The sequence below is a fragment of the Ambystoma mexicanum genome, chromosome 8 (assembly GCF_040938575.1).
Source record: "Ambystoma mexicanum isolate Mex_15411 chromosome 8, UKY_AmexF1_1, whole genome shotgun sequence".
In the NCBI taxonomy this organism is placed as follows: Eukaryota; Metazoa; Chordata; class Amphibia; order Caudata; family Ambystomatidae; genus Ambystoma; species Ambystoma mexicanum.
The window spans coordinates 468,023,655-468,048,537 of record NC_090929.1 but is presented as its reverse complement, the minus strand read 5'-3'; positions in this window follow the sequence as shown (position 1 = coordinate 468,048,537).

Genomic DNA, 24,883 nt, shown 5'->3' with positions numbered 1-24,883 from the left:
ATGTCACACTCACACCACCATAGCTGCCAGGGCCCCAATCAGCTGACAGTAGCACAGGATATGCATACAACACTGGCACAGCCCAACATGCACACTGATTATCGTGCACAACAGTGAAGCACATGACACCAGAGCCCAGGCAAGGCAACGCGCACATTACCAAACGTTCAGATGCACACCCAACCATCAATCCAGTAATCCATCATACTATGTACCACATGAAGGCTCCCATAGGGCAGTAGCACCACGGGTACAGTTTAATTCATAGTACAATTCATGAGAGCATACCCTACCACATTCCAACACCACTAAGGCACAAGAAGATCTGGCAAACCTGCTCCTGGAAGTGCCAAGAATGGATCAGGAGCTGCTGCACCCAGAAAGGAAAGTGCCCAGAAGAGGACCTCCAGGACCCCCTCTCCAAGAGCACTGCTGCTGGCACCTCTGGGGGCATAGGCAAACCTGCCATGGTCATGACCCCAACTCCAACCTCAATGGAGTCTGCAGGACCACCTACCATAGATCCGCCCTCCATCACTGTTGGTGAGTCTGGGGTGCAACCCACCCACCCAAGTGCAGACACCATACAGGCAGTGGACCAGGCCTCTGTACTAGTCACAGGCACTGCATCCGCTGACACAGCAGCACCTGAATCTGGCACCACTTCTCCAGCTGCCCCTGTAAGGCAGATGTCCACGGAATCATCCACCATGACCAGCATCCCAGCCAGGCACTCTACTCCCTGCCCCCTGTCATCTCGCCGTGCCCTCCATTGGCACTGTCCAGAGGACCCAGAATCCTCACCTGAGAATGATGAGGTGCATGGAGACCAAGCATTTGGCATCAAGGGAAGGCACCTCCATCTGTCCCCCAGGCCAGTACAACATGACACCCTCAATGCCATCCGGGAGAGTCTCTCCCAGATTGAGAAGCGCCAGGAGGCAATGCAGCGGTTTGCTCAGGAGCAACTGGGCCACTCGTATGCTATGCAGGATGTGGTACAGGGTGCCTTCAGGTGGGAGGCCACGGCCCTGGACCATCTGTGTCATCATTCTGCTGACCCCATGGCAAGAAACACCCTTATCTGCCAAAGAGAGCAGGAGTTGGCAGAGCATGTCTGCCACCAGTTAGACCATGCCCAGGGCCATTAATCTCACCATGCAGCACCTCCAAGGCGGTGAACTGGGCAGTTCAGTGTCAGTCACCCCAACTGAGGGATCTGTGGCGAGCACGCCACCAGGGCACTTGGAGCGCCACATCAGTGGTGCTACCACACCAAGAAGGAAAAGTGACGAGAAGGAGGTAGTGGACATATTTATGTGCAGACTGCACACCACAAGGGTGTGGGGAGGGTCGTGGTGTTGGGGCTGAGGGTGTGGGGCTGGTCATGGTGTTGGAGATGAGGGTGTGGGGAAGGCATAGGTGTTTTGAAATGTACTGAATAAACCACTAGTTAACCTTTACACAAGCAAGGACAGTGCTTATTTGAGTGACAGTGTGCGATTTAATTGGAAGCCTAGTTTAGGGGCAATGTGCTCGCCTTCGAAGCAAGACGACGTGGAGCAACACAGGCTCGATCCCCGGGTCTGCACTTGAAACCTCAGGGTATTATGCGCATTATAAATAACCAATTATATTTATACTTATATCCAAAAGTAGGTGCAAAGAAATGTGACTAGAAAACATTGTCGATGAGTTCTTGCTGCACCAGGTAGGCATCCCTGCCTTCATGACGCAGACTACATGGCAGCAATTCAGCATCTACATGGGTGTTGTCCTCTGGGGGAGGCATGTCCACATCTGGGGGCAGGAGGACATGTCATCTGAGCCACATGTTGTGCAGCATGGCACAGACAATGAAAGTCTTCCCCACCTTCTCGGGTCTATACATGAGGGCCCATCCAGTCCGGTGGAATCACCTGAAACATCCCTTCAGTAGGCCAAAGGTCTGCTTGATGCACAGGCTGTTCCGGATATCTGCCTCACTGTATTCAGGTGTCATGAGCCATCGGAGCTGTGTGTATCCAGAGTTACCTGCAAGGGTAAAGGGCACAGGTGTCAGTAACAGTAAAATGAGAATGTGTTGCATTTGTACATGGCATGTTTATTTACATTGTCTAGATGACGTTAGGGCGCGTACTTGTTATGTATTACTGTAATTGTCATTTTCTACAGGGGTACATGTGCAATGAAACTTTGGGATACCCATTCAAAGATATCTATAGTCCGCCAGTTTCTTCATTCATACAGTGTGACAGGATTAGCAATGTACATGCTGACTGTGTTGTTCTAATGGTGTGCCGTTATGAATGTGTGCTTTGGTGCGTCCAGTTGGTACTGTACGTTTTGTATGCTTTGTGTGTTCCTGCTATTGTGCAGTGTCATTCCTGCTTTGCAGCCTATGTGCCATCAGAGTATGCCAGTGTTGCATAATCATTGTGCTATGGTACACTGTGCTATTGCCTCTGCATGTATTGTTCCTCGCACTGTGTTACATGTAGCTCTATCTTGGTGCATTACTCACTTGCTATGGCATTATGCTTTACTGTCATGCTACGGCATTGTAATGCAGTGAATAGTTATGCAGGTTGGTGGCTGTAATGTGTGGGGTTATGGGGCAGGTCCTGCATGAACAGGGCTGTGACAGGCCAGGCATTGTTTTACATTGGATTGTGACATCACTTTCATGTGACATTTAGCGTGTCATGCAAGGTTGGAATGTGTGATGCCACTTGTACTTACCCAGTATCCATGTCCCTTGCCCTCTGTGTCTCTCCATGTAGCCAACCAGTTTGCTGTTCTGCAAGATCATAGCTTTGTGTGTGGGCCCAGGAAAATGGGCACAGCCAGGTGTGATGAGGAGAGTTACATCAGAGGTCACCTGTAGATTCATTCAATGATACTACTTCCTGTTGTGGTATACCTCTTCTGCGGCCTGAGGGGCCAACAGGGCCACATGAGCACAGTCTACAGCTGCTATCACATTGGGCAGCTGGGCAATGTTGAAGAATGTTGCCTTTGTGGCATTGATCTGTGCATGGGTGGTGGGCATGGAGATGTGCTGCGGTGCATGCCGCCACATTGCATCCTGCACCTGCACAATGGAAAATGTGGACTGTGACATGCCATGCCCACTGTGTGCTGGTAGGTGCATGTAGCAAGGAAATGCAGCACTAATACGAGCTTCAGCAGCAGTGATAGGTCTGTGATGGTCTCCCTGTTGAGCCAGCAGAGGGTGATGAGCTGCCATCTGTAAGTGCCCAGGTTGATAGCCGTGACCCAGGCAATCGGTGCTCGCGGTGTATGGCGTCTCCTCTGCCTCTGTGCTCCATGTACTCTGTGGGGCTGTACCAACCTCCTCAATGTAGAGTGTGAGGTTCTGAAGGCCCAATCGTCCAAATGCTGGTGGCAGAATGTTTCTGGGAAGTCTGTTTGGGGAAGGTGTGGGCCTTATGGACCCTTTTTGAGTGCATTGGGTTCACCTGTGGCTTCATTTCCTTCAACTGTTAGCATTTAACCCCACCTTATAGGTGGAGGTCACTGCACTGTGTTTTGGCTGATTTACTGCCATTTTCTGGCAGTGTTTGAACTTGTAATGTGGTTGAATTACCATTTTTTGTTTTGGTGAATTGTATTTGCCTGCAAATATGGATAGGCCGGGGTTGTGTATGGAGTGGGCCTCAGTGTGGTAGAATAAGTTCAAAGAGTGTGCTGGGTGTCGGTTCAGAGATGCTAGGGTCATTACAGTGGCAACGACTGGGCAGATGCAGGGAGCATGTGGCTGGCCAGCGTGTCTAGTAAAAGGTGGAATGAAGGTCGAGCAAGTTAGCAAGAGGAAGGTTGGTTATCATAGTCTACTACACTTGTATGGTAGTGACCTCTAGACAGCAGCAAGGGTGGTCACGAGGGTCTGTATGATTCCATGAACCCAGTACAGTGGTTATGCCTACACTGCAGTAGAATAAGTTGGACATAATGGTCCATAGGACTCTACTACACTTATATAATGGTGATCGCTGCACTGCAGCAGGATTCGGAAATGATGGCCCCTCAGTGCTTGACTACACTAGAATAGCAGCGATCCATGCACTGCCAGGGCCATCTTAAGCACTTTCGGGGCCCTGGGCACAGACATCTTTGGGGCCCCCCTCCACCAAACCAAAAGATTAAAGTGATAAAAAATATCTGCCCCGCCCCCCCGCCGCCATCACAACCAATAGGTTGATATGCTGCCTCACAGCAATACAAATAAGCATGTTTACTCCCTTTAAGGCCCTTTAACCTCTTCGTTCATGCTCCAATTAGAATGATAAACAGATACCATTTGAAGGCCAACATTATCAGTCTATGAAGAGGTTACTTCTATTCCAGCGTAGATACAGGAAAACCTTTATCAATAGCATCCAGGAAGGTATGCAGGCTGTAATATTAATGCAGGACTGTTAGTAAAAGGTACATGTAACCCAGAATAGTCAGAGAACTCACATTTTGCCTCACAGAATACAAACATGCTCAAGCATGGATAGAGGAGACCAATTGGGAGGAAGGAGAAAGCTACACATACCATAGCATGGATAGTGGATGCAGATCAAAAGCTACCAGAAAGGTGTCTGTATCCAGACAGACTGAGATTATAAATGGGACATGGTTTTCAAATAGTGTTTCCATTAGAGATCAAAAGAATAGGTGCCTGTGGTGTGCAATATATCAATGCTCACTGTTATAGTGGAAACAACACTATAGCCAGTGAAACCATGAGTGAGGCTGTTTTGAAGATCATACCTTGACAAGGAAATCACTCTAAAGGGCTGACAATTTTGAAAGGTTTAAGGACTCTCAATTTCGAGAGGCTAGGCAATACAAGATTACATTAGATGCCCAGCATTACACAAACTGGTTAAGGGGTGAATCTGGGATGTGTGCCAACTCTTCAATTTCTGCATTTGAACACTTTAATTACCAGTTCTTACCATGAACTAAAATAATCTCATTTTTATAAAACTGACTTGGAAAGTACACCAATCTCATTATCAAACAAGACCATTTTTTAAAACAAAATATTGTAGAAGGGTGTAACACAGAATGATTCTAGCTTCATTCTCTCCATCATCAAGAGAAGTATATAAGTACCAGCATACCAATCAGTGTGATTTAACAGACTTGATCTGGGTTTGTCTTTGGTATTTTAAAGCTTTACATACTTCCAAAACACTGCCTTGTGAAATTGTCATTTATAAATGGGCAGAAAAACCTTTGACTTTTACAAAAATGCAAATCGTTTTTTGCATCAAACGATCAGACTTTAAAATATGCTTGCCCAAGTCCTGCACCATCTGGTCCACTCCCTTCTGTGTACCACCCCTTCCACTCAAATGGCCTACATACATGGGCCTAATTTTAGGGGGCACGGGGGTGTTTGCCCCCCCCAACTTTCATGGCACACCATTTTGTCACCAATCATTTGGCTGGGGCACATTTTCTTCAGATGTCGTGTCCCCCCAACATTTTCAGCAAAGTTACTCCACTGCCTACATAAGAAGAAAGATCAAGTAATGGGCTAAACGATGCCACCCGCATGCGAGAAGGCAAACTTCACAGAAGACAGTACAGTAATGTACTAGATATTAGATGATTTGACCAGGATCACTGTATTGTCGGCTGGCAAAGCCAGGATACAAACATGAATGCTTTGGTTCCAGATATGGATACTTATTCATCTCTTGGACTAACAGTTTATGCTAATCGTTAGAGGTGATTGCCTAGGTTTTACAACACCCCATCTGAACAAACCAATTTCTAGACTTTCCCCAAAAGGATGACATGTTCGTATTTATTGCAACCCCTGTCTGGTGCAGTTACATTGCTGATAATAGCACCTGTTGTGCTGCAAGTCCAAGTACATATGCAGGCAGGTTTATAATCTTCAGACACAGGAAAGGCTCACCAAAAAACAATAGAAAGCCACTGGGGAAAATCTTAACGGCCCCGAGATTCGTCCCCAATTACTGGCATGCGACAGCTTCTAAACTTAGGAATCTCGTTGCCTCAATGCTGTAACCCCTTAATGAGAACAAGACACATTCCTTTATGCACCTACAACAGATAAAACAATCTCACCATACAAGGTGAATCAATTAATTACAAAACGTTATTATATCAATATATACAAACAGATACACAATTTAAAAAGACAAAGTGCAGAATATCTTCTGCCTTAAAAAGAGATTCTTTCTTTTTATCTCACAAAGTGCAATTGTACATACCCACAGTAGATAATTCACTCATCCACTTTCTAACTGAAACAAAATTAGACCCCATATGATGTCAAACACATCTGTCGAATACAAGAATAAGAGAACTCCCAACTTGCAGGTTGCTCTCCTAAAACATCTAATATCCTAATTAGGCGAATCCTTGTGTATACAACACCAAGGTTCTAATTAACTCAATCATTTATTAGCAAGTGCTGTCATACTGTACACCACCCAAAACACCCAACATTTTAGGAAAGGCTCAGCCAGCCTTAGAGGAATGTGCTATTCTAATCTCGCATAGGAACACATATCTCTGCAATGAGTGCTTAACACACTGAGCTAACATCTGAACACACTGCTTAACGCACTGAGCTAACGTCTGAACCATTGTGCCACTCAATTTACCAATGTGCATTTCAAATTTGGCTATTGCGCATGATCAACATAATTCCCACATAATTCCCACCGGAAGGAAAGAACGCTACAGGAGTTGTGCTGCACGGAACACACAAACTATATATACCACAGTGAACCCAGAAAGCATTACAAGATGAATTGATCGAGGCAGAATGCACTTACCAAAACAGACACGCAATAGGTTTAGAGCCTCAGCACCATGCCATAAAATATCATGATGTGTGCTATTTAAGTCAGTGAACAAAGGACTTACATCTTTAGATCAGGCAGCCTTGTGGGGCCCCTTTTGCCCTCCCATAAAAACGTCTCTGTGCACTGCAGCAATAATTGTACTTAATAGTCCTTATGCATCTCCTACACTAGAACAGTAGAAATTCCTTCACTGCACCCCTGCTCCTTTCAGCCTCACTGTACATTGGACTTCCTGCACTATTAACCCCTTTGTACCCAATGCCAAACAGTTTCTGCAATTAGTGTTCACAAGACAACTACCCTTCCTCTTTCGGATAGCTCAAGCTTCCTATATATGGTACCTCAATTGAACCCATCTGGAGTTGCCTTCACCTGGTTGCCATTCTCCCGTTGACTAGGAGCACACCTTGATTGGCTTGATTTAATTATACATTTTACGAAGATTGATGGGGTGCAGGGGAGATGAACCAACCCTGACACTAGGTGGTGTATATAATGCAAAACAACAGATGTCCACAGACTTGGGGGCCCCATGTTTTTTCCCTGCCCGCTACCTTCACTTTGTACCCAGCGGCCTTATGAGTGAACCTTCAAACCTGTGTACTTGGCTCCATCCCTTCATTATATAGTGCTCCATGCCTGCAGTCCCTACCACTCGGATACCTGGTACTATGCCCCGCTTCACCTAGCGCCTGATGCTCGGTCCTGTAGCTGTTACACAGTTCCCTGCACATTCATGCTCCCTGTACCTCAATGCCCCATTTCCTGTATATTAGGCCAATCAATGCCTGGTACCCAAATAAGCCATTCCTGTATCCACTGTGCCATGCCCTTGCCTCTCACCTTGTTGTTTCGTTAGACCTTGCCCTCTCCATACCTGGTGCCTGAGCTGAAAGAGACTGTCCTTCTCGCCCTTGGGGTGTGTTTCGTCATCATCATCGGACACTTCACTTAATGCACTGCTCTAAGTGGGATATGAAATCGAAGGGGAGCTCTAACAACGAGGAATGACCTGAATGTTGGGCATGGCCTATGGCCATGGCTTAAAGGGGCACCGCCTGATCCAAACAGTACCCCATGACACCCTGAAAACATGTACTTTGCGTCATGTAGCATGGTCTCAGATGGCATTGTTTGCTTCCAGCCTGCATGGTGAAAAATTATTTTTTTGGGGTTTGTGCTGTCAGTGAGTAACGCACCCTCACTCTGTAAACAATACAGCTAGGCGAAATGGGGGCCGGGACAAACAGTACTGATGCGGCTTCATGGTGATTTGCATAAAATCACAGAGCCTTTTGGGAACTTGCAAATGACCACGTAATTGTACATGAACTATTGGCCTCATTACACGGATGGCGGTAAGGGTTTACCGGTACCGGTATTTTACCAGTACCGGTAAATCCTTACCGCCTTACTACGAGGTCCCTTTGCGGGTTGCGGAATTTAACACCCACAAAGGGACCAGGGAGCTATTTACGGTACCGCAATTTGCGGTACCGTAATTAGCGCCTTCACCCATTCCCATAGAGCCTTATGGGGCAAAAATGGGGAAGGGCAATGGTGGAAGGGGGAATTACCGGCCCGCCAACCTTGGAATAGGGCGGTAATTCCCCTTTCCACCAAGGCGGTGCCGGTATTTTACCGGCATGAACCATGGCGCTAATAGCGCCATGGTTCACCGCCATCCGTGTAATGAGGCCCTATGTCTTTGATAGGGATTCAGGCATGAAACCCTTATGAGCATGTAATGCACACTGTGCTCTCTGCTCATTTCATTTGTCGTAAGACTCACCCTAACAGTGAAATGTCAGCAAACCACAAGTCACATATACTCATTTAGACAGTTTTAGCTTATAAAAGTGAAGCATAGGCTGTTCTGCTTGAGCAGAGGCCAATGCTTCATAGAGCTTGTAACTCATTCCCTCAGCCCCATCCCTGGCTGAGAGCAGTGTTTGGAGACTGCAGGGGCCCTGCCACAGCTAGCCGTGGCCCACTTAAAGCCATGCCTCAATGGACAGTGGCAGGTGCTTTGCACTCCTTTTTTGTGTGCTTGCCAAACAGGCAAGCCCTGTGACTCTAGGTCTTTTTGTGGCAAATTTGTGTGCCAGCAAACAAGAGGCCTACACACAAAGTTGCAATACCTAGCCTTGTGCAAACCCCACAGCCCTTCCAGCCTTCTGCTGTAGAGAGGGAGGGAGCAAAAGAAAACTCTGTAAGCTTTAATTATGAACTACATGAAGGAACACCCGGGAGTACTACTTAATGATGGAAAATGTTAGAACCCGGAGGTACTCAATGATGGACAGTTTTCCCAGTCCTATTTGGACTGGGAAAACTGTGCATCAAGCATGTCAGGAAAATGTAAACTGCTCCCATCAATTGCTTTACACAGTTAATTATCTTACTAGTAATTTCATACATAGAATTCCACTGCTCTTGAGCTGCCGCAGGATGTAGCATTCCTTTTGGCGCTGATTCACTGCTCACACATGTGCTGAGCTTGTATTTTGAAAAGTCTTTTTCGATTGCCACTTTTCGCGAACCAACAAAAGGAAAAGATTTTCAATCGGCTGAAGTGGCAAGAAAGGAAGTGGTCCAGAGAGTGCTTAATTTGTGGGGGTGTTTGCCAGAGCTCAGCCCCTTGCACTTATTGTTTCGGACTCAGACTGATTATGATGTGGTGTTTTGGCAACTTTATTATTGTAACTGCCAGTCACATAATAAACACCTATAGAATCAGAGGAAAATGTAAATGATGATTGTGTTTCAAGACACACTTAAACATTTGTCTCATGTCAAGACACACGAGTATGTTATTTTATGTGTATGTGGGTTGGTATTTGTAAATCACACATCTGCCGCAGTGACCGAGTACATCCTTCAACCACAAAAAGCTGGTGGGAGAGGTAGCTTTAACCCCATATATGTTGACAGCCTGGGAAGCAGCCGTGGATGGTGGCAACAGTGGACGGGGAGCTGCCCATCCTGAGGTGCCATGGGAGTGGTAAAAAGTATTTGAGGCCTGGCACTTATTTTTTTTACAAAGTACTAGCTCCTTGAAAGTCAACAGGGTGAGCGTTACAAAAAGAGGGTCTAGGGCAGTGGTCTTCAAACTTTTTATGCCAAGGCCCCCCTGAGCAAACAATAAATTGTTTGGGACCCCCTCCCCCGCCCCTCTGTGTTGGTGTTCTTTTTTTTTTATTTCAATAGGTGCGAAATGTGTGATGTCCATACACGAGCACACTAGATTGTTTTGTATATGAGACTCTGACGAGTATGCCAATCAAAGACTTTGCCTCACATTGTAAATCCACTAGGCCAGTGGTCTTCAAAAATGTTTAGCCTGGGCTCCAATGAGCAAAATTTGGGCAGGCCAGGCCCCCAAAAAAATGCCAAATGGACAGTATGTATTGCGCACCGTCACTGCACCATATTCCCAGTATAGTCCCTGGGCTCCCCCACCTGCTCCCATCACAGTGGCTGGGCTCCCTCATCCCACTCCTACCCAGTCCCTGTGCTCTCCCCATACTATCACACTCCCTTGGCTCTACTCACCCTTCTCCCACCACTATCCCATGGTTCCCGCCCATCCTGCTCCGACCACAGTCCCTGGGCTCCCCCATCCCATTCCCAACACAGTCCAAGAGCCATTGGCGGCTGGTGAATTTAAGTGGAGGGGCATAACTATTTCCCCCAAGAATGCCATAGCGACCGAGCGCAGCGATAGAGTCTGAACCAATCAAGGGTGGTTGGGGGTTTCCCCCATGAATTTTTTAAAATAAAATAATGGGTTAAAAAGTTGCATTGTAGAACATTCTTTAACAAAAAAATTGGTAAATATCCAAACAGTTTGCAATTTCTGTTGTGGGGTGGGGTAGGGGGAGGGGTCCGGAGGCAGGCATGACATCTTTTACTGGACATCTATGATAGATGTCCAGCAAAAATATACCACCCCTGTCCCCTGGGCCCCACTAGGTCTAACACAATCAACATGGTTATGTGTGTATGCAAGGCGCTGGGGTGCCAAGGGGGAAAGCATGGTATTTTGACTGGACATCTATGATAGAAATCCAGTAAAAGGAAAGCATGGTATTTTGACTGGACATCTATGATAGAAATCCAGTAAAAAAACACCATCCCTGTCCCCTGGGCTCCACAGCACCTCAGAAGGAGAGCTGATTTTGGCAGGTGGGTAGGGGGATTGTGCAACAAAGGCATTTAGGCATTTTTAAAAGGCCTTTGTTGTACAACCCTCCTCCCCCCCTCTATCCACCACTTGCCAAAATCAGCTCAGCGGACCAAAACAAACTAACGCACACATTCATACAGCAATCACTCTATCATTCATACGAGCATCAATCACCATACACTCACATATAACACAAGCATTCATGCATCCATACACATGATTCAATCAAATAAATGAACATAAATATACCTTCTGCATTGGCTTGCATGTGGGTGCTGAAACGCCCTGTTCCAGGCTGCTCTGTCTGTACGTGCGATGACATGCAGTGCCCCAGCCAGCATTTCCAATTAGCTATACAATGCTTGCGAAGCAAAACGCCCCAGCCTTGCCTGGCTCAGTGAGCATGTCCGGCTGGGGAATGAACTGAACTGTCAAAGGGACATAGGGTTTCCCTTTGACAGTTCAGCCAGCCCAGGAGCACTCCCTCAGCTGGAAAAAGCAGCTGAGGGAGTGCTCATTGTTTCACTGGGCTGGCTCCTTAGCTCCTCCATAATGGGTGAGGGGGCCACTGAGTGGGCACCCCTTTGCCAATGTGGATGAGCCGCCAGGTTCGGACTGGCCTACTGGCCTGTTCCCCTTCACTTTGCCTGGTTGCGTCTGAAACACCTGTGTATGAGCGCAATACAAATAAAATATCATATCATATCATAGGGCAATGCCTTTACCGCAAATACTAAATGCCAGTGTAGGCCAGTTAAAATGGGCCACCTTTTTGGCCAATGTGGGCCAGTTTGATGAGTTACTTCCCTATGCAGTCAGTAATTTTGACCATTGTTGTTGAATAAATATCACAATGTACTTACATTTTAACACAAAGCACCCCTTTGGGTACTATTCAAACAGTCTGTTAATGAATATCCATTTACAACTGCGGGCAACTTTTTCATTGGTGCCTGAGACAGTGTCATGCTTCAGCCCGACCATGTGAGCTGCCCCTGCCCATTTCTTCCCATTTAAAAAAAAATATATATATATTTTACATTTCATGCTGGGCTCTCGCAGCCCCCCAGAGATGCGGCCGGGGCCCCCCACTGTGCCACGCCTCACAGTTTCAATACCGCTGGTCTAGGGGGAGTTTGAATGAGGATAAATGGGAGAAAAACGCAGATGCACAGAGACATGCAGGAGAGCAGCGTACTGGAGGAGCAAGCACAGGATTAATGTTAAAGCAGCAAGGTAAAGGGAAGCGGGGAAACAAGGGATTGGTTCAAGAGCAAAGGGTAGGCTTAGGGTCTGGTAGGGGGAGGCTGATCAGATGGCAGGGGAATCGTAGTGTGAGGCCAATTGCAGCATGATGGGGTGGGGCTTAGAACCTTCAGCCGGGTCGGCCAATTTAAGACGGAACTGATGTGCGTAGACACAAAGGGGAGCCATGGGTAGCAGTAGCAGGCTGGGCATGAAGGAGAAAGGAACACGTAAAGGTGAATGTGAGAATGAGGGGATTGCCAGGAAATGAGTGGCAGTCCTAGGAATGGGCATGGGGTGATGGACCAGATCGAGGGAAACAGGGTTCAGAGGGTCAGACTGATATGTGCCTATGGTTTGTGTAGACATGTGACAAAGTATGATCCACAAGTATGAAGCACACAGCAATACAAATTAGCATTGGAAGAATACTGGTTTGTTTGTGAATTCTTGGTCAACACTGATACTGCAAGAAATAGGCAGTCAACATTGTAACATAGGCCGGTCTAGTGTATTACATTGACAGATAAGCCTTATGCAATGTCAGATTGTTCAAGTGTGGTACCTCAGTAACCGATTAACTGGCTTTGGTGCCCCTGTATCTTCCAAAGATACATAAAGGCCCCGTGAAACGGCCAGGTCATCCAAGCATTGTTACGACTAAAGGTATGTTATAACAATAGGAGTTTACATTAACGTACAATCCCGAACACCTCTACATAATTTAAGGACTCGTCTGATTTTATATGTCAAATTCATCAGTTTCAATGTACAGAACCTTCCTGTATATTATTCACCTTGGACCACAAGATTCTCTACGCTGTAATACCTTATTATGATTGAAATGTGGTAGGTGAATGGTTATTATTGTATTTCTCTGACATTAATGCCCACCATACAATTGTAATCAAGCTATTGCACACATTTGATATCATCATTATTTCTGCTATGACAAGCAGGTTATTATCCAAAATGAGAGGTACAGAATTGGGGGCCACAATAGAGTCCCCTTATGCAAATAAATTAAAGTATCACCTGGAACAAGATCACATTCTAAAAGGTCAAAAAGGGACTTCTTAAATAATCTTGTGCAAACACTGCACGGATGATGTTTTGGGGATTTGGAAAATCTATAATCACACACAATGTCCACAGAAAATTGACACATCTGCTTTCCATTTTGTGGATAGTGTGATTAAGATTCTGGATACTAAATGTGCACTTAATCTGTATGAAAATTCCACTGATCATAACAATTTACATAGCTTCTAGAGTTTTCAATCATCATAATTATGCAACAATGAAGCTGTTACTGTGGTGTATGGAGATATGCTTCAGATGATTTCAATGCAAACATTTAACCACAGTGAAAAGAACATGTTTAGACAGGATAATCTGATTGAATAGTTAATCACATGTTAAACAAATCACATTCTTTTTCACAAGACACTGTAACCGAAAACCAAGAGGCAATTTTCTTGATTTGCCTTTCATTTCACCTTTCTCAAAACAAAGTGGTCAAATCATGAGCACAATACTGTTACGGCATTCATTAGAAGCGGATGGAAGAACACCTGAATCCATCTCAAATCCTCTGATATTCACATACTGTCATAGTAACAACTGGCGTCATTTGATCAAAAGAGATATAGTATGGCATCTACGCACAGGAAAGGAAATTCATCCGTAATCATTGCACCTCGCAATAATACTGTGAGAGAAAAAAATGGGTTTTATTGTGTGGGTTTTACGTCATGTGATTTATTAATCTAAAACTATATAGCATTTTTTCCTGCACATTGGCACTTTAATTGGACTTTTCATTTTTGCAGCTAATATACAGACATTTCTTAAAAGAGATTAATCTTGCTATATTCACTGTGATGTTTAATGCCTAATGTTTTATTATACTGTCTGGATTATGTGAGTGGGGTTTGAAGATCACCAAGAGTTACTGTGCCGTGGCTGTATGAGGTCACGCGATGCAGAGCAACTTGGCAAGTGGACTCAAGGATATGATCATGGAAAATCACTAGCAAATGTAGCAGAGAAAGATGGCATTTCCAGCAATCGTCCGGCAGCATCTTTCTAAAAAGGTACAGGTCAGGTGATTTATGGACGGGTACATCTGAATCAACGGCAGACATTTCTCCTATTTTCCATGACGTGGACATTGGAGGGAAGGACTCATGCTGAATTACAACATTGCAGTTTCCATTTCCAGAATGTTCCTAGATAGTTTTGTTTCCATCACAAGGACTTTGTCTATAAAGGTGGAGGTCTAGAGGATGGGTCAGGTTCTGTGGGTTTGTTACAGTAGAGTAAACATACTTTCCCTATAGTTGTCTTCCAAGACAATAAGCCGGTCTCTGATCTTGCTGCTATCTGTGAACGGCTTTGTGAGCCGGTTTCTCCGACAGCACTAATCTTATTTATGCCATGCAAACTCAATAATTGTAAATATGCAGTAACACAAGGTAGAAAGGAAACATATAGAGGCTTGCTATAGAGGAATATGTAACGTGGCGAGGACGGCCATGATAGCAAAATGGATGCTGGCTCCTGTCAAATTCAACTAAGCTACCTCAGAGACAAACCAAGGTTGCAGACTCAAGAGATGCTGGAAAGCTCTGTGTGCAGAACAACAAGAAGGCTACATTGGTCTAAAATCAAGGATAACCATTTTAAGGAATAATTGCAAGTCAAAAGGGGAGTTACACTGATAAGCTCTGAATGTGAGACATTCTTCTTAAATTAAGGAAGAATAAAACATCTGTAACAGCCAACGTATTGGACAATTAAAAGTGTAAGTGCAAGGTAGAGTGAGCAAGTCTCTAGAAGCCAAGAGGAGCAACAGCACCATGTATAATTGAATCAAATAGCAGTTAATAAGAGGATGAAATTGACAAATTTGGGTCTCTTCACATGTGACTCAGAAGTTCAAGACACAGGCTATTCATTACAGCCTCAGACAAAGACAGTGGTGTGCTCACACTGCCTTGAATGTTCCAGGACAGTGAGCAGGCTGCAAGGTCATCTACAGATGGAAGAATTCGGCTTATGGCCAACCGATGAGAGATGATGGACTAATTGAGAAAACGGGGAGTAGCCTGATGGGATTCAAACGCCTATGTTTTGTTTCACGTACGTGCTGCTAAAGAGCTGAATGTCCAAGGTTGGGATAGCATGCCAACCAATCAGTGGGTATAAGGGGCAACCTAACATACAGTGTTGCACTGCCATTTTGTCCTCTATAATCAGTACTATACATATTTAGAGGTAGTTCAAGGTATGTCCTACAGACAAGGGGCAGCCAATGATGTATTCATTTTTATATGTTCTATATGTAGATTTGTTCCCATAACCAATCCCTTCCCTCAATAGGTGTTATAATTTTCCACGTACAATGACATCATGGATGACGCATATTGGGGTATAAGACTCCTATGTAATCAAGGTACTGTGCCAGTGTGCATGCATTAATCCGATGCCTGTCAGTTCTCCCTGCTTTATTAAATGAGAATAAAATAGTACTTTGCACTGTTCCTTGAGTCTGTCCGATTATTTGGTCTGAGATAATTATTTGTAATTCTATGTAGCACAAAAGATGGCACATTTTGGCATCAGTGCAGATGGTTACGGTCTAATCGACCTAGGCCAGGTCCAGACCCCCGGAGACCTGGCTGCTCCCGCCATTAGCCAGAAGACCGTGGAGCTTCCTGTGGAGATCAGCGCTCAGAGTCACATGCAAGAAGATTTGGTTGGCAGTTGCCCCTTTGATGAAATTTCTGTCCGGGAGGCAGGTGTCCCGTGGACGGAAGGCGAACTGGTCGGTTGAGGGAGAGTCGATGCCGAGGAACTTGTGCTGAGTCACGGATGTAAGTAGAACAATGAAGGTGTCAACAATAGGGGGACGGATTGCATTGTAAATAATACATAACAGGACTTTTTGGGGAGATTATAAAGAGAAGAAATAGATACCTCGATTCCTGGTTCCAAGGAGGCAGAAGGGCATGCACTAAAGTAAAACATTTCAAATGGGGGTGTTAAGGATTCCTGAGGCAAGGCCTGCAAAAGAGTAGAGTGTGCAGCAAATTTCAAAATGGAGTGAAACAGAGAAGGGATATATTTACTAAAATAATAAAGGAAGGCGTATGCAGGAAGATTGAAAAATTGCATGTGTGGGGTTATAAAAATGTCAGTATGAAGCTTTTGTTGTGTTTAGATTGATAAATATAAAACGAAAGTAAACAATGAAGGTTGGTAAACATTTGGACCAAGAGATTGACGTAAATCAGGAGGGTCAAAAGTAAAGGAAATTAATATATAAATAAAGAAGAGACTCTTAAAATATGAATAATAAAAGAACAAGATAAACCTTGATAGAAAGTATAAACGAAGGAGCAAACAGAATATCATTGCATAGATTTTTAAATAAAAATGTAAGAAGTTAAAATATTTCTCCTGGGAATTATAAACAGTGATTGATTGTACCTATGCCAATTGATCGGTGTGGTATCTTTCATAAAATAAAGAATCGAATAAAAGGACAGTGAAGTATTGATGGTCGAAATTGACTTGTCATCATGGGGACACTCCTCTTTTACATCTGTGTAGGACATTGTTGAGATACACAGCGAAGATAAGGAATATCATTAGAAATGAGGCACGACAAATAAGACACGCTGTGGCCTCAGGAGGGTTTGCTGTCAAAAACCATACTGCAGCATATGACAACCTATTTGCATGCCACATATAAGGGAAAAAAGTTACAGAAAAGGTTAGCCGTTTTAGAATTATAGAAGATATAAAATCTACCAGAGTGAGAAGGAAGATCCAGCCGAGAAGCAAAAAGGGGAGGATAAAACGTCTTCAGCTCCCTTTTCACCTCCTGAAGATAAGAGCGTAGATACAGAGCAGAAGGGATTTTACCCTTTAAAGGAATTAAAAGCAGCAGCAGGGTATGTTAATCTGACGCATGTGCCACCCGCTTATAACAGCAAGGATAATGCGGTAGAGAGCAAAAGCAGAGAATGCAAAGATATATTGACACGCGATTAAAGGACAGGCAAGACAAACAAATGGAGATAGAGGAAGAAGCAAGGAAACAGAAAGAAATAAAGGATAAAGCTAAGGGAATAACGATAGTGCAGAATTAATGGATGGGTGGACAAATATTACTTAAGCTAGACAATAAGGGCTTTTATGGGGTTCGAGGAGGATCAGGTGGGATTATTCTTGCAGTGGCATGCCATTTTGTATTAGGCATCTTTGGTAAATCAAGCAGAAGTATTTTTATGTAGCTAGACTGGCATTCCAATGCAGCCTGTCTAGTCATTTCTTATTGTGGTATGACATTTTGTATTGGACATCTTTGGGAAATCAAGCATGATAAGTGTTATTACGAAGCTAGACAGGCATTTTTTATGCTACCAGTCTAGCCATTTCTTACTAAGGCACAGCATTTTGTGTTGGGCATTTTTGATAAAGCAAGCAGGATCAGTGGTATTATTCTTACTGTGGCATGACATTTTTAATTAGGCAGGCACCTTTGGTAAAACAAGCATTAGGGCCTCATTACGAGTATGGAGGTAGCCATGCCTCCATACCATGCTCTAGTACCCGGTTCCTCCAATGAGGACTTACCGGGCTATTCCAACCATGGAGGACCCGGTAAGTCCTCATAGGAAAAACCCATCCCCATTCCCATTTGTGCCCCCATAGGGCTCATTGGAAATGGGGAGGGAGCTAATAACGGACCCGTTAATAACAGGCCCGTTATTAGTTCCCTGGCCCCCTTGCGGGACCAGCTAAGGATGCCACAAAGGGAACCTCATAATAGGGCGTCCCGTAATGAAGGGTGCCGGTCCCGTACCGGCACCCTTCATTACAGGACCGCCAGGGTCGTAATGAGGCCCTAAGTGGGGTTATGTTATGTAGCTAGACTGGCATTTCAATGCAGCCAGTTCAGTCATTCTGTATTGTGGTATGGCATGATGTATTTGTCACGGTCCCGACGGGCCGTGAATAATCATTTTGTGCAACTTTGCCCCAGAAGAAGAAGAAACTAGTGCTTCATTTGCCTCGTTCCATAGGTTTCCCCTTCTATAAGTGCTGGAGGATATCATGGCACATACGCACCTCAATGCGCTGCGTTCCATTGCGATTCCGCGTTTCACCACAGCGGTCACGTGATCATCAAGTTTTATTTCCGCTGGAACACTTCACCCATAGCGTGTGTATAAAGCATTCTCTGACACGTGGAACGCTACTTCTGATTGTAGTCACATCCTTCGTGTATCCTGACACCACCTTTTATGAAGCTTCGACTACACCATTGTGTTCTGGACTCCCTTTGTCTCTTGATTCTGCTCACCCCTTTGACCACCCGTTATCGAAACTATGCCTGATTGTTGCTCATCGGACGCCGGCTGTGAGACTTATGTACACAGTAAATGATCCCTGCCTGTCCTCCGACCAGGTCTCTGATAAGTGATTGTGTATTTGTTACGCTGACATTTTGTTCACAGGATAACAAACTCTGCTAGTTCTATTTTTGGCTTCTGCATTTCTCACTGCTGTGTGCACCCAGGAAGACACCTGCACGGCAGCAAAACCTACATCTGTTCTTGCATACTGTTTCCCGCTAGCTGGCAACCTCATGCTCTTCCAACCTCCAGTCCGTAAAAACTTTACTACCGGAACTGACCACTTACACTTGGACCCGTTATCAAGGATCCTTTTTCAAGGATCACAAGTGCACTCTTCCAGATGCTCTTCAGCAAGAAAACAGTGCACCTACCTGAATCTAGTGTGTCCCTCGTGCCATTCGGGTTTAGTCCCATACTAACATTCCCCTATTCCCTTACGTTGTTTTCCCACTCGACTTTTCACTGGCAACTAACTTTGATTCTTGCACATCCAGAAGTCTGGTAAGCTCCATATTCCTACGGTTACAGTTGACCTTCCTGTATCTCAATGAGTTCAGTAGAAGTAACACAGGTCTTTTGTTTTCTGTCTGAGTGGGGATGAACCAGGTTGGAGAGCTAGCGTAACATCGCCCAGGGTCAGACGTGATGTCATTCTAAATTAAGTAGGCTACTCTCCCAATACTCATCCTATTTTGTTAACAGTTGTTGTCCTGGGCCTAATCTGGCTTCTTTTTTCCTTACAGCCGGAGTTCAACGGCAGTGTTTTTCTCCAGCTCTTTTGTTTGATTTACCCCTTGATCTGGGGATTCCTGAATCAGCAGAGGGGAGAATCAAAAGAAAGATCTCCCTCAGTGAGGAGACCTAGGCTAGGACTATCCCGGGTTACGCAGTTACACAGCTTGAGGTATCCACGTTGCAACATAATCCGGGAAGCTAGGGGAGTAATGACAGAATCAGAAGCCATGGAAGCACCCGATACTCTCTCTACCCTCATACAAATGGTCACTGATCTCCGGAGGGACATGTCCTCTGCTCATGATGTATTACACCAACGGACTAATTATTTGCAGGATCTAACACAGCCCCTGGCATGGGGTGATGATGACCCTGTGGGTGCCAGAGCGTCAGGATCGGCTTATTCGTTACCAAGACAAGAGCCTATGCTTGTTCTTATGTTGACCCAGTTTCCATTGGCACCACCGGAAAGATTTACCAGTGACCCCAGATCTTATCGCACATTCATGAACCAGTGCAAGTTGCACTTCTTGTGCCGTCCCGCATCTTTCCCCGACTCTACCACTAAGGCAGCGTTTGTGTTGTCTTGCCTCGGGGGTACAGCAGCCACATGGGCTAACCCCCTGTTGCAATCCAACAGCTATCTATTGTATGACTGTGATGCCCTGATCAAAGCTATGAACAGGATCTTTGACACTAGGTACAAGACACAAGCCATAGACCTAGAATTTCTCAACCTCCGTCAGGGGGGGTTCCCCTTACTTACCTACCTTGCCAAAATCAATCAATTGGCAGCTGAAACAGGTTGGCCTGAGGAGAAAAGGCAGCTGTATTCTATAAGGGTCTCTCTGATGATCTAAAGGACACCTTAGCAACAGTTCCCGTAGTCCTGGTTTTCCGGAACTGCTGGATCTAGTACTACAGGCTGATGCCCGGTGAGCCGAGAGAAGAGATGAAAGACGGGCTGCGCCTCTGACGGTATCACGTCTGGACGCCTCACTCCCATCACAAACTGGCTGTGAACACATGCAGATAAAAGCGCTTTGAGGTCCTTTGTCTCCTGCTGAACGAGAATACCAACGCAAAAACAATCTCTGTATGTATTGTGGTTCTTCGGAGCATTTCTTGAACAGCTGTCCTAAGAAACCCTATCGTAAACAGGGAAACTCCAGGGTACAGCAATAGAAGGAGTCCCTCTGCCGGGTGGGCTCCTGTCGGACTCCCACGCTTCTGACATTTCTCCCCCCTTCTGTTCTCAGTCTCCCTGGTAGGCTCTCCTGGTTCCCTGTTACAAACTCATGTGGTTCTTGATTCAGGAGCCAAGAGTAATTACATGGATCATCAATTTGCCGGTGATTGTGGGGTGCCCATCATCTCCAAGTCGAAACCGGAAGTGGTGAGCGCTGTTGACAGCACTGCATTAGTCTCGGGTTTGGTGACCGAGCAGACTGCCTTACTAATATACTGGTCATACGAAGTATATTAATTTCGATCTGATCATGGCACCACAATTCGGGGTGACCCTGGTTCTGCCTTGATTACAGCTGCATAATCCTGCAATCGACTGGGCTTCCCGGGAGGCACAATTTCCCTCGCCCTTTTGCAATCCTCATTGGTTTTATTCCCATGAAGTTACTCGGAGTGCACCATGTCAGCCGTTCCTCCGATCCACTCCACTAGTTGGTTCCGGTACATCGAAACCTGTTCCTCCGATTGCATCTGTTTTCAATGCTTTTTTTGGACATCTTCGACAAAGGTGGGGTGGAGCAGTTGTCACCACATTGCCCCTATCATTGTCCCATTGACCTGCTTCCGGGCTCCAAGATCCCTTCCAGTTGAGTATGCTCCCTCACGTTAAAAGAAGATCAGGTGCTAAAGGAGTATATCGACAAGGCCCTTATTACAGGTTTCATCCGTCCCTCTAGGTCTCCCACTGCCTCTCCTCTGTTCTTTGTCTCTAAGAATGAGGGAGACCTGAGACCTTGCATAGACTACAAGGCCTTGAACGCCATCACGGTCAAAAATAAGTATCCTTTACCTCTTATTTACGGTCTCTTATATCAGCTGGGTTCCTCAGGCATGTTCACCAAACTCGACCTAAGAGGGGCCTATAATCTAGTCAGAATCCGAGAAGGGGACGAATGGAAGACAGCGTTCAAAACCATATAGGTTATTTGAGTATTTTGTGATGCCGTTTGGTCTTTGCAACGCCCCTGCATGTTTCAATATTTCATGAACAACGTTTTCCGTGACATGTTAGATCTATACGTCATTATCTATCTTGACGATATTCTGGTCTATTCTCCCACCTACGAACAACATGTCACACATGTTTGTTCCATCCTTCAGCGCTTAAGAGAACATCATCTCTTTGTCAAAGCAGAAAAGTGCGTGTTCAACTCCACAGAAGTGGAGTTCTTGGGGTATGATCTGACTGACAAGGGGGTTTGCTTGAACAATTCCAAGGTCAAAGATATACTTGACTGGCCAATAACCACATCAGTCAAGGCTCTACAATCCTTTCTTGGTTTCTCTAACTTTTATCGCCGCTTCATCCATTCCTACTCCTCTCTTGCTGCACCTCTGACTGCTTTGACCAGCTCCAAAGTGGCCTTTTCTTGGAACACCAAAGCTCAGTTGGCCTTCGATACCCTGAAAACAGCATTTAACACAGCTCTGGTCTTGCAGCATCCTAATCCCGAGCTTCCGTTTCTGTTTGAAACCAACGCCTCCGGTGTTGCAGTAGGTGCCATCCTTTCCCAGCGGTGTCCTGACACTGGTGACGTACACCCTGTTGTTTTCCATTCTCGTAAACTAACACCCTATGAAAGGAACAACACTGTTACGAAAAGGGAACTATTGGCGGTCAAGGACGCTTTTTTAGAATAGAGACGCTATCTATTGGGTGCGCGCCCCACTGTAACTGTTTTCTCCGATCATCGTAGTCTTTTGGCATTTAAGACCATGAAGTGCCTAACTGCCAGAAAAGCACTGTGGCATCTTTTTTTCTCTCTGTTCGATTTTGTCATCACTTATCGTCCTGCTCAAAAACATGCCAAAACGGATGCTCTCTCTCGCATGCATGCTGACCCGGCCCGGGCTACCTTAGAGATTCTGCTTGTTCTTCCTAACCAAGTCGTACACATTGCACTCCGCAACCCTCGCTTAGGAAAGTGATCCAGGACTGGGTTTCCCTTCACCCAGCCGAGCTCTGGGAATTGAACCTGGATGTCTGCAATGGCCTACCATAAATTCATGGACGGATCTATGTGCTGACTGACGACACCCGTTCCCGGGCTTACAGTGGCCCCACGACACTTTATTCGCTGGCACACTACATCTCCTCTTGCGCAGTATTAGCCCAGTGTAAGACCCCTCACAGCCCCTACCAGTACCTCATAAACCATGGCACATGGTTTCCATGAATTTAAATGTAAAACTGTCTCAAGTGCAAGGTTTCGATACCATCTGGGTTTTGGTTGATTTCTTTACCAGGTTGCCGTTTTTCATTTCCTGCACAGGCCTTCCTTTGGCTCACACACTGGCAGTTCTCTTTCTCAAACATTTCTTCCAGTTCTTTGGTTTATTATCGATCATTGTCTCTTATAGGGCCTCTCAATTCACTTCTCATTGCTGGAAGGCCTTCAGTTCCTCCTTTCATATTGAGGACAGATTTTCTAGTGCATACCATCCACAAACTGATGGACAAACCGAGGGGCTTAATGCCACACTGGATCAGTACCTTAGTTGACTGTGGTTACAGTACCAAAAGACCTGGTTGACACTCTTACACTCTGCTGAGTTTCCATATATTAACTCTCTCCATTCTTTGACTGGGGTATCCCCTTTCTATGCTTTATATGGTCAACACCCCAGGACCTTGCGGTTGGACCTGTCCTTTCCAGTGGGTAATCCTGCTGCAGAGGCTTGTGTTGATGATCTGGTATCCGTGCACAAAGGCATCCTAACACATCTCAACTGGACACAGGTGCAGGCTAAACGCTTTGCGGATGCATGCCGCTCGGTGGCCCCAGACTATCAGGAAGGCATGCGTGTTTGGCAGTGCACCCCCAATCTAAAGATCTCCGGCAAGAGGTCTCTTATCCCACGCTATGCCGGTCTCTACACCATCAATGCCTTAATCAATCCAGTTGCAGAACATTTGAACCTACCTGTGGGTTGGCGATGTGCTTCACGTCTTGCTACTAAAACCTTGCTTGCCCAACACTCGCCTCCCTTCTCGTCCTGCCCCAGTTGTTGTAGATGGTTCTGAGGAGTATGAGGTGGCAGCGATATTGGATATGGAAATGAGACTGGGGACTCCTTACTACCTGGTGGACTGGAAAGGTTACAGTCCTGAGGACAGGACTTGGGAGCCTCAACATCCATGCTCCGTTGCTGTTGTGCCTGTTCCATGCCTCCAGGGGTGTGGCGGCGCCTTGGGGAGTGGATACTGTCATGGTCCCGACGGGCCGTGAATTGTCATTTTGTGCAACTTTGCCCCAGAAGAAGAAGAAGAAACGAGTTCTTCATTTGCCTCGTTCCATTGCTTCCCCCTTCTATCAGTGCTGGAGGTTACAATGGCGACACACCGGGCACAGACGCACCTGAATGCGCTGCATTCCATTGTGATTCCGCGTTTCACCACAGCGGTCACATGATCATCAAGTGTTATTCCCGCCGGAACACTTCGCCCATAGCGTGTGTACAAAGTGTTCTCTGACACTCGGAACGTTGCTTCGGATTGTAGTCACATCCTTTGTGTATCCTGACTCCACCTTTTGTGATGCTTCGACCTACCCTTGTGTTCTGGACTCCCTTCGTCTCTCAATTGTGCTCACTCTTTTGACTGCCCATTATTGAAACTATGCCTGTCCACCAGACTGTTTTTTGCTCATCGGACGCCGGTTGTGAGACTTATGTGCACAGTAAATGATCCCTGACTGTCCTCCGACCTGGTCTCTGCTAAGTGATTGTGTATTTGTTATGCAGACATTTTGTTCGCAGGATAACAAACTCTATTTTTGGCTTCTGCATTTCATACTGCTGTGTGCGCCCAGGAAGACCGTCTGCACGGCAGAAAAACCTACATCTGTCCTTGCATACTGTGTCCCGCTAGCTGGCAACCTTGTGCTCTTCCATCCTCCTACTTGCCCCAGTCCCTAAAAAGGGTACCACAGGAACTGACCGCTTACTCTTGGATCTGTTATCAAGGATCACAAGTGCACTCTTCCAAGACACTCTGAAGCAAGAAAGCAGTGCACCTACCCGAACCTAGTGCGTCCCTCGTGCCGTTCGGGTTTTGTCCAATACTATCCTTCCCCTATTCCCTTACGTTGTTTTCCCACTGGATTTTTCACTGGCAACTAACTTTGATTCTTGTACATCCAAAAGTCTGGTAAGCTCCATATTCCTACGGT